Source organism: Canis aureus, chromosome 8 (assembly GCF_053574225.1).
Source record: "Canis aureus isolate CA01 chromosome 8, VMU_Caureus_v.1.0, whole genome shotgun sequence".
Taxonomy (NCBI): Eukaryota; Metazoa; Chordata; class Mammalia; order Carnivora; family Canidae; genus Canis; species Canis aureus.
This window is the reverse complement of record NC_135618.1, coordinates 75155656-75168566: the sequence shown is the minus strand read 5'-3', so window position 1 is coordinate 75168566 and position 12911 is coordinate 75155656. Positions and strand designations below refer to the sequence as shown.

Sequence of the window (12911 nt, the reverse complement as noted above, 5' to 3'; positions counted from 1 at the left end):
TCAAGGAGAGCTTCAGGAAGTAGCATTTGAAATGAGCCTTCAGAGAGGGGTAGGATTTGAACTGACAATGGCAAGCAAGAGGGCATCTGGCAAGAGGGAAGACTAGACGGACCTGAGAATCCTACAGGTTAATGTACTTCACTCAAGCTCACAGACCAAAGTATTGGAATTAGTATTAGAACCAGGTATCCAGTGTGAAGCATTTGTCAGAAGCCATTTAAAATATATTGAGTATATTAGTTAGATTTCTAAGGAAGAAATACAAAAGCACGAGTGATCATGTTTTTTTAAAAAGGATTTTCTTTAATTCTTCATGAGAGACAGAGACAGAAAGAGAGAGAGAGGCAGAGACACAGGCAGAGGGAGAAGCAGGCTCCATGCAGGGAGTCTGATGTGGGACTCGATCCTGGGACTCCAGGATCATGCCCTGAGCTAAAGGCAGACGCTTAACTGCTGAGCCACTCAGGCGTCCCAATAATGTTATTTTTAAATGTTAAACATTTTATTTAGATAAAACAGGAACGTTGTTATATGAACTATACTAAGGGTATCTACGCTAGAGAAAGGAATCTGGATGTCAGGCCAGACATATCCAACAACCACAAAATACTCCACCGCTGCCAAGAGTCAAAAAAGATCTAAGTATCCGAGAGGGAACTACAGACTACCAAAACAAGTACCACCAATAAAACCATCCCTTAAATTCGGGCCTGCTCCAGTTTTCTATAACTTGGCTCCTTTCCTAATTTGGGATATCTTGATGTGGTCTTTCATATGAACTTGGGTACTCAATCTTTAGCAGAATTGATAAATCTAAGACCTTATGCTCATTAATTCCCTGTGTTTAGATAATAATCTGGCGATGCCTTCACTGCCTACGGATACACATGAACATCCCTTACTTCCAAAATGGAAGAACAAAAGTATGAGGGAAAAGCCATGCTCATCAACACTGCTTGTGTCCTGTCTGTGCACATATGTGTTCGTCAGTGTTTGCCGGGATCCAGATGGCCAGACCAAGTTCTAGGTACTTGGGAATTTAGTGAAAATTTTGCCTACCCTATCTCCCATGACATCTTGCTGTATATAAATCCTCCTGTCAGCTAAATCAAGATACAGAAGTCCCCTCACAAAGCCCTGCACTTTCCTATTTCATGAGTTTGCTTACATGAAGCCAAGCTGACATAAATGAGCACGAGTGGAGACTGTGAGCCATGCTCCCTGGGTCTAGCTTTACTACTCACTGACTGCATGACCTTGATAAGTTAGTGAACTATTTATCTCCTTATCCTTATATATAAAGTTTATTTATATACATATAAATATATATAGGTTTTAAAACGATTTTTATTTTAGAGAGAGAGTGCATGAATGGTGGGGAGAAGAGAGAGAGAGAAAGAGAGAATCCCACAAACTCAGTGCTGAGAACAGAGCCTGACTTGGGGCTTCATCCCAGTACCCTAAGATCATGACCTGAGCTGAAACCAAGAGCTGCTCAACTGACTGAGCCATGAGGCATCCCCAAAACATACATATATATTTTTAGAAGATCTTATTTATTTTGAAAGAGAAAGAGAGGGAAAGAGAGAACATAAGCAAAGGTGGGGGGAGCAGAGGGAGAGGGAGAAGCAGACTCCCTGCTGACCAGGGAGCCCCATGTGGCACTCTATCCCAGGATCTTGGGATTATGACCTGAGCTGAAGGCAGACACTTAACAGCCTGAGCCACCCAGGCGTCCCAAGATATGTATAGATTTTATTAATAAACTGCATCTTGAGGGCTTTTGTGAGGATGAAATAAGCTACAATATTTTAGGGAGCTTAGAACTTGGTCTTGGAGACAGTAAGTGCTCAATAAATGTTATGATCATTACCATCATCATTATCATCACCCCATTTAAACTTCCTCCCCTATCCTGTTTACTGAACTCCTCTAGTCAGTCCTTAGCCATGTACTCAACACGAATCCCTGTTCCCCTGATTCAAACCCAGGTCACCTATCAATTAGCTGGCACAGTTAATTTATGTGGTGACAGTACCAACTGAAATGTGTCATTGTTACGCGTTTGATGTGAACCATCTGAAATGGAAAATAATGCCAGAAGGAACCCGGAGTGGGGATGACAGTAAGAAGAAAGAGGTTCTAGTTGTAGGGCTATTACTAATCGCTTCACATCCTTGGGGTTCACAGAGGTTCAATGTCTTGTCTGTTCCTAATCTATGAAGCAGTTGGTCGGAATCAATGACCCTGAAGGTCCCAGGCAGACCCTGGTGGTTGCCCCTGTCAAGTGCCTTTGAGTTTAATGAACCCAAATTTTGTTCGGGTCCTGGATGGCACTGCATAGCCTTCCTCCATTACAGAGGCAAAGACCAACCTTGGAAATCCTATTAGCCTTTACCAGTGACTGCTTTAGGAGCAGGGATAGGACCCAGTTCTAGTCCATGAGACCTGATAGGAAGTCTGCTGTGGGCCTTCTGGAAAATGATTTCTTCCTCATAAAAAGGTAGAGATACATGAGGAAAAACACCCCCCCCCCCCCAACCTTGCTTCCTCTCTGCGAGTGTGGCTTCTCAGGGAAATGGTGACTGGCAACTGCAGTGTCATTTTGAAACCATGATGAGAAAGATAAGAGAAGAGTAGCTAATCTAGTGCCCCAATACACTTACCCTCTGAAGCCCTGTTTGGGAATATTAATTCTCCTACTCTTTAAGCCATTTTAGTTCTGTTACTTGTGCCTGCAAAGTTTCTGATTGTGAACATGCTAAGAACCCAGGTGCCACAGAGTTGAGGCACACTGTTAAGCTATGGGAAATGTGACACACAGGTAATCTCTGATGACTCACCCCCACATACCACCATTCACGCTTCTGTGTAAGCTGTGTTTCTTCATCTTGCTTTGATATGTTTACTGCTTTTTGTAAGCTCAAATTGAGATATACATCATCAGAGATTTAGGTCAATAGGGAAAGGTATGTCCCTAATTTCAAAATGGATCTAAACTCTCTATATTCCTCAAAAGAGGCCTTCTAATCCTTCATGCAGTGGGAATATCTTAATAAGCTCATTTTAGCACACTGTCCTATCGATTCTTTCCAAATATTCTTTCCATCCCTTTCAGCAATTTCCTAGTTTGTGTGTCATGTTTCCCCATCTGAACATTCTATTGTGCTCGTCCTTTCTGATCTGAGTATAAAAATTCTATTCAAGATAGTGCAACTCTCAGTGCTACACACACGGATGACGAACCCGCCAGCCCATCACAGACCCTTCAGGACCGTCAGACCAGAAAGCACTGTTTCAAGGCTCAGCCCGGTGTCCTCTCTCTCTCGCTGCAGATGAGGAACCTGAGGTCTGGGGAGGTGGAATGCCTTGGTGAGCCGGTAGACCATGGGGTGCAGGAAATGGAGATCATTCAGTGGGGGTGATTATGATGACACCAATTTTAACAGTAGCTGCTCATCTTCATCCTGGGCTTAGGGCAGAGTAGAAACTACTCTAGGTTCTTCATGTGCTTACCTTCATTTAGCTCTTACCAGAGCCCTAGAGGAGGTAGATACTATCATTATTGCCACAATATGAATGACAAAATGGGAGACAAAGGGAAGCCGAGTGCTTCCCTGGGTTAACCAATGCTCAAGACACATGCAAGCATTGTTCAGCCATCGATAGTCTCCTGACACTCCACCAGGCCACAGTGACACCTCCTGAATGGCTGGCTAACTGCTGGCAGGCTCGAACTGCGATGAAACTAATAAGTAGAGTGGATTCTTAAAACCCTGTTTTTTTCTGCCATGCTGTCTGGAGCTAGGACACATAGGATGGTCTGGGTTCCAAAGAGAGTGTGCATTCCACACACACGCAGCACAGTCCTTGTATCTCCTGTGTCATCTCAATGCTGGCATGCTAGCAGCAGGGCATGGGGAGGCGGAATGAGAAGGCAGGTGAGTGGGTGGGCGGGCGAGGTAGTGAGAGACCGGTAAAATGGAGAAAATCTGTTCCTCTCCCACTGAGTCGTCCCTGCCTGTTTACTAAAGTACAAGTCCCAGAAAACATGGCACAGAGCAGAAGAGACACAGCGTGACCCCACATGCCTTGTCTTGAGTTTGCCGAGAGGGTAAGAGAGAGGGTATTGCACAGGCAGCATCAGTTTCAAGGAGCCATTACTCTTTCTTACTTAGAAGTGGAGTTGATCAAGTTGGAGTAACTCTTTTTCTGAGTTTTATTATATTTCAAAGCCATCTCGTTCAAGCATAGTCAATGGTGGCAGAAAGAAAAGAGCCAAGGCCTGGAGGAGTTTGGGGGCCTAGCCCAGCTCAGATGGCCCACTCCACCCAGCCGTCCAGAGCTTCCACAGCTCCACTGCCCTGTGGTAAGATTGAGGAACAAGTCCTGAAGCAGAAGTGAGTTTTGGGATGGGCAATTTTGGGGATTGGGGCTTCTCTCCATAAGCTCGGGGGCCAGGACACGTTCCCCAACACAACCCCAGTCCAATGCCCGCCGCCCCCCCCCCCCCCCCCCCCCCGTCGCCCCGTCGGCCACTGAAGCCCATAAGCCTCTCTGCTCTGTCTTGTCTGACCTCTGCTGGGAGGATGTCCAAGAATGAGCAGCACAAGGGCCAGGCTAAAGACCGTGCCGCTCAGCCCAGACCCAGAGGTGGTGGGATCGGCCCGAGTTCCAAACCGCTCAGCCAGCCTGACAGCTTAACATGGCCTGGGCAGACGGCATCCAAAATGGGCAAAGGTGGGGAACTGGCAAGGCCTCCTCTGATCAGATTGTTCAACAGCCTCCGAGCTGGCTGGCCTGGCCCGGCCCCAGCGCCACCACCCTGAGCCAGGGCCTTGGCAGTCCCGCGGGCCCGGATCTCCTGGCACCGGATCTAAGTCAATCTTGCCTACAGCTGTCAGCGGCACAGTCTGTTTGATGCTGCACGGATGGCCGTGATTCAGTCATTCCAGCGATGCTTCCAGGCCAGCGTTCTTGGGCACGGGGAAGGAGAGAATCCCCTCGGGGGGCCGGAGGCGGTGGGCCGCACTGCCAGCAGGCTGGCTCGTCTTCGTCTAAACACCATCAGAAGTCTGCCAGCGTGTTTTTGGAGAAACCTGGCAGTTGAATGGCCCCTGACTTTTGACTCAGGTCCATCCAGGTGACCTATTACGTGAGATGCGCTCTTGACGGCTGACCTCAGTGGATGTGCCGGCAGGCTCACGGCTGCCAGAAATAATAAAAATTCTTCCCGACAGTTATTTAGGCAGAGAGGGAATGGCCCCTTTGGTGAGATCCTGCGGCCTCTGCCTTCACCTCACCGAGGAGGGCCGCCGCCACGAGGCTGGGATGTGCCCGCGATCTTTCCCCGGGAAGTAATTAGTTTCCATTTAGAAGGATGACAAATTGATGAGGCAGGAGTCGCACTGAGCTCTGAATTGAAGGTAAACCATGATGGCTGTGGCTCTGGCAAGTCAGGTTTGTAGGTCTGTCGATGCATTTTACAGTTTCAAAATTCAATCACCCACCAGCAGGAGAGGAAAGAGTGCTCTGCAAAGAGAACCAAAGCCTGCATTTCCTCCTGCAAGTTCATTATCGCCTCGCTAAAGCATGACGGTGGTGTGAAATGGGTTGGACGCAAGGATGCCTCTGTTAACGGCCAAAGAAAAAAAAGTCGCACATCATTAGGAATGGAATAAACGATACCGAGGCACAGAGCAGAAATGATTTGATTAGTAATTTCCAGTTTTGAAAAGACCTGGAAAAGTACCAAATGACTATACAGAAGGTGTGATGGAGTTCTTAATTGCTATAACTGCTCTGGGAGACTTGATGATTTGTGACATAGAATACAGCACAGTACGCTAACGCTAATAACCGTTAATTAAATGCAGCAATGATATACTCTCAAAATGCACATACAAGTTACCATAATTTCTAGATTAAAAGCTGCACTGTCAGAAGCCAAAGGCAAAGAAAGGTGGAGGGAGCAAGAGACATCTCTCTTGCCATGGTGAGCAGGCCCCGCAGTCTCCCCAGAACAGAGCGGCCAGAAAACACTATGGGAAAAAAACCACACTTAGCTGGAAAATGTGAAACGGTTCCTGAATGAAGCTGGCCCTCTGGAGGGAGAGTTATTAATTCCGAAAGGCTGTTGCTGCACCAGACCATCTGGCGGTGTGTGGCGAGTTCAGTGGCTGGTGCGGCTTCCGGTTGGATCTGCCTCGCCCCCCTGTGACATTCCCTGCTCGAGCTGTTGTCATGCCAGGTCCGAGTCGTTTGGAGGGGAAGTGGGAAGAGGGGGACCTGGTGAGGTCGTGGGGCTCTGTGGAGTGTGTGGTGTTGTCCTTTTTACTCCTGGCCCCTAACAAACAAGGGGAGATTAGGAGGGCTGGGTTTGGGGGGGAAGACTCAAGGGTGATTCACATGAAAGCCTCATTTGAATGGAAGATAAAAGAAGTCAATTAATCTCCCTCCCTTTGGGTGAAGAATGCTTGTGAGCCTGAAGGAAGGAAGATGAAGGAAATGTTGCTACTTCCAACTCAATTATCTTGGTAATGGCACACAGAGGAAGCTGGGACAGATAGAGAAATCCAGAGATGATTTCAATACTCCATCTGGGCCATGGCCTTTACTTTCTCCTTCAGCTAAGGCGGAAGCCACCAGCATTAAGAAACACAAGAGACCTGCCTCTTGGAGAAGTCAAGGAGCAAGAGAAATGCTTTTGGCTATCGTGTGATCAACATCTTCCCGGAATACAGAATGGAGACAGGCAAGGAATATGGAAATGGAAGCGAGACATGTCATGAGGTCACGGAACACTTTTTGGGATGAACGTTCCTAGAATGAGGAGGAAGACACTGGGGGAAGTTTCATAGTGGTACCTGAAGCAAATATTGCATCTGGGCATAAGGCAAACAAGCAAACGAGGGGAAGGATATTCTGCGGGAGGAATGACACAAACACTACCCTGTGACCACCCTGACATGGCAGGAAAGGCCAGGAAGCGGACCTGGGAGCGGTCATGTCAGCCTGGGTGTGAGAGGGGATGAAGGGATGGGCGAGTGGGGCACAGTTCATGGAGAGCCCAGATTGGCAGTCAGACATGGCTGCCTTTATTCTGTGGGGGCAGTGTCTTAGGATGATTAACAAGAAGAACTCAGAGTTGCCTCTGTATGTTTGAAACTCTCCTTCAGGCACCTGCTGAACTGCTGCCTACACAGAAAACCTTTCCTAAATACCTCTTCCCATTGCTGGTCCTTTATCCCTTCAACCTCCCTAGTTTTTTTCTTGGCATTTATCACTCTAACCATCATGTTACCCATTAATTTGTTCATTGTCTGCCCCCACGCCCGCCCTTTCCCATGAGTGACTTTGTTTTGTTCACTGCTGAACTCCAGCACTGGGATCGGTGCCCAGCCCTGGTGCTCAATAACTACTTGCTGAACGAACCAGTGGATGGATGGCAGATGGACTGAAGTAGTAGTTCCCAACCTGCAGCCCCAGCATCACCTGGGAACTGGGTAGGAAGGCAAATTCTCAGGCTCTGCTCGAGATTTACCAAAACAGAAGCTCTGGGGTAGTGGCCCGTGCTCTGTGATTAATAAACTCTGCAAGCAGGTCTGCCGACACTTAGGTCTGAGAATAACCAAGTTGGAGGACAGTGGAGAGAGGGAGGCCAGTAAGGAAGTTACCACAGAGGCTGCTCTGGTGAAGAGGAAGGGACAGACTGGGCCAATCTTTCAAGAGGTAAAATATGGAGCACTTGGCAAAGGAAGAGTCTGGGACTTTTGTTGATTTCTGGCTTTGGTAACGGGCTGAATTGTGAGTATGTGAATAGAGGAGCAGGAAAAGGTTTAGGGAAAGAGGGAAAGCAGAGATGGTACATTAAATTGCTACTTGATAATCAAGTTAACTTCTTGGATTTCAAAGTCTGTCTAGAAAAATTCCCAGTAGTCCCTCTGAGGACACTGGGGGTGTCATTTAAAAACAAGAGAATCAGCAGAGGGCACACAGATTGGGAAGAAAGGAAAGTTGAGTCTGACATATTTTTAATTTTCAGTGCTCGTGAGATAGCAGTGGTGGTGGTGGTGAGATGCCATGCTGCCTTGGAGGATGCATGGATCCAACACTCCAAGGATGGACACACTGTCATATGGGCTATAGGACAGATGGATCTGACCTGATGCTCCAGGCAAGCATCAACATCATCTCCAAAGTGAAAACCATGGATATGGATAAAGTGTCTCAGGGCAAGTGAGAATAAAACGTGGAAGGCAAGGTCATTGAAAGAGATCTGGGAGTTGGGAGATGAGAAGATGAGGAGAGAAGAATGTCACAAAATATAAAACAAAAATCCGGAAGGACAGTTGTAAAGTCCCAGTGGGGATCACTGAGACCTCTATTATGAGGGCAAAGGCAAGCCAGCTCCAGTGCAAGGACGACAAGCGCGTGAGGCTAGGAGACAAGGGGGCTGAGGAGGAAGATACAGGAGTGGGGGTGGCATAGCTTTTTCACATGGCAGCGCAGGACATGTAAGCACGAGTATGCGCTGAGAGGAAGACAGAGCTCACTAGAGAGGAGAGGTCCCTGGGGAGAAGGGTGGGATGCGATGTGGAACTCACTGCACAAAGGCCTGAGTCTGCACAGGAGTGACACCCCTTTTGCTGAGAGTGGAGGGAAGGCATGGCATCCGTGTGGACACAGGTAAGTGGGCTTGGCAGGCTGAGGTTAGGCCGAGGCTTCGATGGTGAACATAACATGGTTTTGCTTCCAAATATGACAGAGGACACAGAAGGAGATAAAACTCAAGTCAAGCTGTGGTGAAGGTACAAAGTTTTATGGGATAAAGACCTGAAGATGAAAAAAATACCTGAAGGTTTTCATAAAAGAGAACAGAGACAGCTATCTGTGGACTGGGGCAAGAGAAAGACTTCTCAAACCAGATCTCCTGCATGTGAGACCAAAAAAGTGTATAAATTTCACTGTAGGAGAATGGAGAATAGCTTAATAAAGGTCACTCCAGACAGCTGATGGATATTAATGGGAAGAAAAGACTTGAATGTCTAAGAATCACAAGTGACCCATACTGAGGACACACCAAAACTTCCGCAAATCAGTAAGAAGTCGGAAACTCAGAAGAATGCTCAACTGGTGACAGTACTTCATACTGTCAGATGGCAAAAACTAGAGAGGCGGATAACAATAAGTACTGGCAAGGACATCTGGGGACAAAGGCTCTCACACTGTGGGTGGATGGTGACATTCACAGCAATTCTGAAAGCAATCTGCAATAGCTACTGAAATTAATTTGTCTTATGACCCCACAAAATCTCCTGGGACATATCTCAGCAAACTTATTGGAGCACTCCACAAATGGACACACTTGGGAGGATTATGGTGGTAGTGGTTGTCCCGGGGGGAGGTGAAGGGAGCCTTGGCTGTCCTCTGCTGGGGAACACATACTTTGGGGTCCTCAGCAGCACTAAGAAATGGCAAACTACATGGGCGCCCAGCAGCATGGACAGATCTTAGATGTTTCGTGTGAAATAGAAAGAAAAGACTGCTATTTGCAGCACGTTACCACTTCTGTGAGCCAAACACCCTCACAAAGTAACAGTACCTAGTAACACCACATGAGGCTGGGGGCCTGGGGTGGGAAGAGCAGACTAAGAGAATGGCTTCCCGTAGATCCAGGATGATCACATGCTCCGTCTGAGAAGCGTGATTAATTCAGTTATCTGGTCTGAAAGCTCATATTTACATGTATGTCTAAAATTTTAAAAATGTATGGGGGAGAAGATGCATTTCAAGCAGGCGTCTGAGAAGTCTCTGGGAGGTGGTGGGGTTCGTGGTATGTTTTGAAGGACAGGGACAGGCCTTTCATTTTTGCAGGTGAGAGTCTTCTGAGCCAGAGAAATGGCCTGAATGGAGTCAGGAAAGTCTTGGGCATGACAGGAACACCTAGAAGGCTAGCGTGGCTGGATCCAGGAGCAAGCAATGGAAGGTGGTTCAGGAATACCACAAGTGAGCGGGATCAAAAATCAGTTGTGGATGAGTTTGGATGCAGCCTGGGAGCCGAGCAAAGATGTGGCCACGCTGGCTGTGGTGTGGAAGGGGCAAGAGAGGAAACCCTGGAGGCCGGGATCCCAGACAGGAAGTCCTGAAGGGTGTGGGCCGGAAGTGACCATAGACCAGGCTCCAGCTGTGGGGGCCGGGCTCGCGCGGCCTGCCAGGTGGCTGCTACAAAATTCTGAGGTGGCAGCGATGCCTGCAGCCCACATGGGAATTTAATGATGACTTTCTACAAAAACAAATTGTCATTGTGGCTGTGGAAGAGTGTTTCACTGTTCCAGGCCCACACTCCCATCCAAGGAAACCAAGCCTTCTTTCAGGCCTCACCCACAGCCACTGCTGGTGTCCATGAAAGCCTCTCTGTCTCAGTCCGTTGGTCGGTCTGTCTTCTACACACACACGCACACCAGTCCTGTAATTATCAGAGAAGTAAACAGTGTTTCCACCCTAGAGCACCATGGGACTTCTGCATCCACTTTTAGCTTCTATTAGGTAAGTGTGCCAGTCTCCCTACCTTACGCAGAGGTTTTATTTTTTTTTTTTATTTTCTGTAATTTTATTTTCTAGAGGTTGGTTCAGCTTATTCTTAATGATTCAAGTGTTGGGGATCTAACTTTTTTTTCCCTCGAGAGAAATATGACCACTAGGATAAACTTCCTGTTTCATTCTAGCATCCCAGCCACTGTCAACCATTTATTTTTCTTATGGGCACCAAGAAAAGTGTTTTAAAGTATATTTTCTAAAGAGATGAATGTCATGAGACATTACATCCATGTCCTATTTACATCACAAACTCCCTGGGGGAGAGACCACAATGCTCCCTTAGCCAGCAAAATGCATCCCACGGGCTTCAATCTGCTCCAAATCAGAGCATAAATATCTTTCCTTCTTCTTCTTTTGCCTGACAGCCTCGTTCCCTTTAAAAAGGCTCAGCCATCATTACAGAAGGGGACGTGCTGTAATGTTTTCAAGTTTTGCTCTAAAACACAAGAAAACCAATCAGAAGGAAGAGCACAAGGGCAGCTCTGCATCCTCTGCCGGATGGAATCTCAGACATTACTGAGCTCGGTCTTGTGGACCCAACAGAAATGGAATGGCAGGTCTTCTTCCCTCCCTGTTTCCAACAGGGAAACTGAGGCAGCTAACTGGAAAACTGGAAGGCTGTAATTAAGGCCGTTCCGACCAGCCTAACGGCCTGCCTGCGTGTGTGGTCCAGGTGGGGATGACAGATCCTGTGTTTCTCTTGGAGCTGGTCTGAGGGGGAGAGGGGAAAAGATTTCAATCCTCCTGGGGTCAGCTCGTTTGATCCCTGCTCTAAAGCGATCATGTAGTCCCTTATCGATGCCGAAAAGATGATATTTCATTTGGTTTTATCTGAAAAACAGATTTTTTATTTTCTCTCCTCTAGCGTCAGGGCTATAAAAGAAACCAGAATCTTGGTGTGGTGGTTGGTGGCGGCGGGGAGTAGGAGCTGGGGGGGCGGGGGGGGAGATGCGTGAAAAATGATACTTTGACATATATTATGCGCTTAATCTTTTGTGGCAACTTTTTTACATTTGTAAGAGTTATGGATTTTAAAAGTCGGGGCTAAGATGGCTTAATGAGCATCCACCCCCCTGGAAGTGGAAGTAGGGCTGATGTGTGTTAGTCAGCTGTTAGCTTTATGGCCTCTCTTCTGTACTAAAAGTGACAAGTCGAACACATTACAGAGAGCTCAGATGTGTTATGCAGATGAAGCCTGCAGCAATATCTGCCTCCTCTCCATTATTTATGATGTCTATATAATACAATGGACTGAGATTTAAGCCATTGTGATGCAGTTTGTTTTCCAGGGTGCTAAAGTACAGCACATTTTACAGAGAATTGCATCTCTGTTCCATATTAATCAAATCCATCTAACGTGCAGCTCTTACACTGTAAACTAAAGGGAAAAAAAGATTAAAGCGCTTGGCTTTTCCTCAGCTGTCAAGGACTGGCAATAAAATAATAATAAGGGCTTCTAAATAATGTGTGTGTGACAGGCCCACGCTCGCCTGCACAGTCCTTTATGGGGGGTTAACTACAGAATAAGTTCCAGTGAGTGATCGGGAACAGGCGTGTGTGTAATACTGTAATGCCAACGACGGCATAATTCTTGAAAACTTCATTTGCAGAAAATTCTCTGACTTGATGAGGCAAAGTTTGGCCTCTTGAATCATCCTGCCGTGGTGTGCGGCATGTGTGGAGTTGTTCTGAAGTTTACAGTCCTCCACTTTTGAACTTGCTTCAGCTGCAGGCCATTAAGAACGGGAAGCTCCGTTCCCTGGCACCCAGGCGGGGGTCTGCTGTTCGGAAGTCACGGGAAGCGGCTTTATGGTGGGGCACATACAAAGGCTGCAGAGTCCTGTGCTTTGGGTGCGGTTGCGGGGGATTATTTTGGATGCGTAGGTTTATTGTTTTTAAACATGAAGGTGATCAGGGTCACGGTCTCACGGTTACTCTGGGTTTTGGAGGAGGATGGAGAATCTTGGAAAGGAATGTCTGGCTCTCTGGAGGTTCCTCCAAACCCTTCATCCAGGAAAATACTTCATGGCAACTCATGAGACTCTCAGGCCTTTATTTTTTGAGTCTACGGACCCCTGAAGAAAGAACGCAGGCTACGAGTGTCATAGTGGCTTCCTTGGCTCCCCCCCAACCCCCATCCCATGGAAAATGTCTGCATGTGAACCTGGGCCCGACTCACTTTGCAGATCAAGGTAATTTCTAAAGAAAGGAGGGAAGGGAAATTGCACTGGGAAGCACTCAGTCTGCCAGGGAGTTAACAAAGAGACTGAATTTGCTCCTTTGTCATAATCAGCAGATACAACACAATGGTT

At 47.2% G+C, this 12911-nt stretch overlaps 1 protein-coding gene across 12 annotated transcripts in view; it reads right to left on the bottom strand.

Annotated features, from left to right (window-relative positions):
• The window catches only part of AUTS2 (activator of transcription and developmental regulator AUTS2), a 1127680-nt gene that overhangs the window by 126716 nt on the left and 988053 nt on the right, over positions 1–12911 (bottom strand). The window lies entirely within an intron of this gene.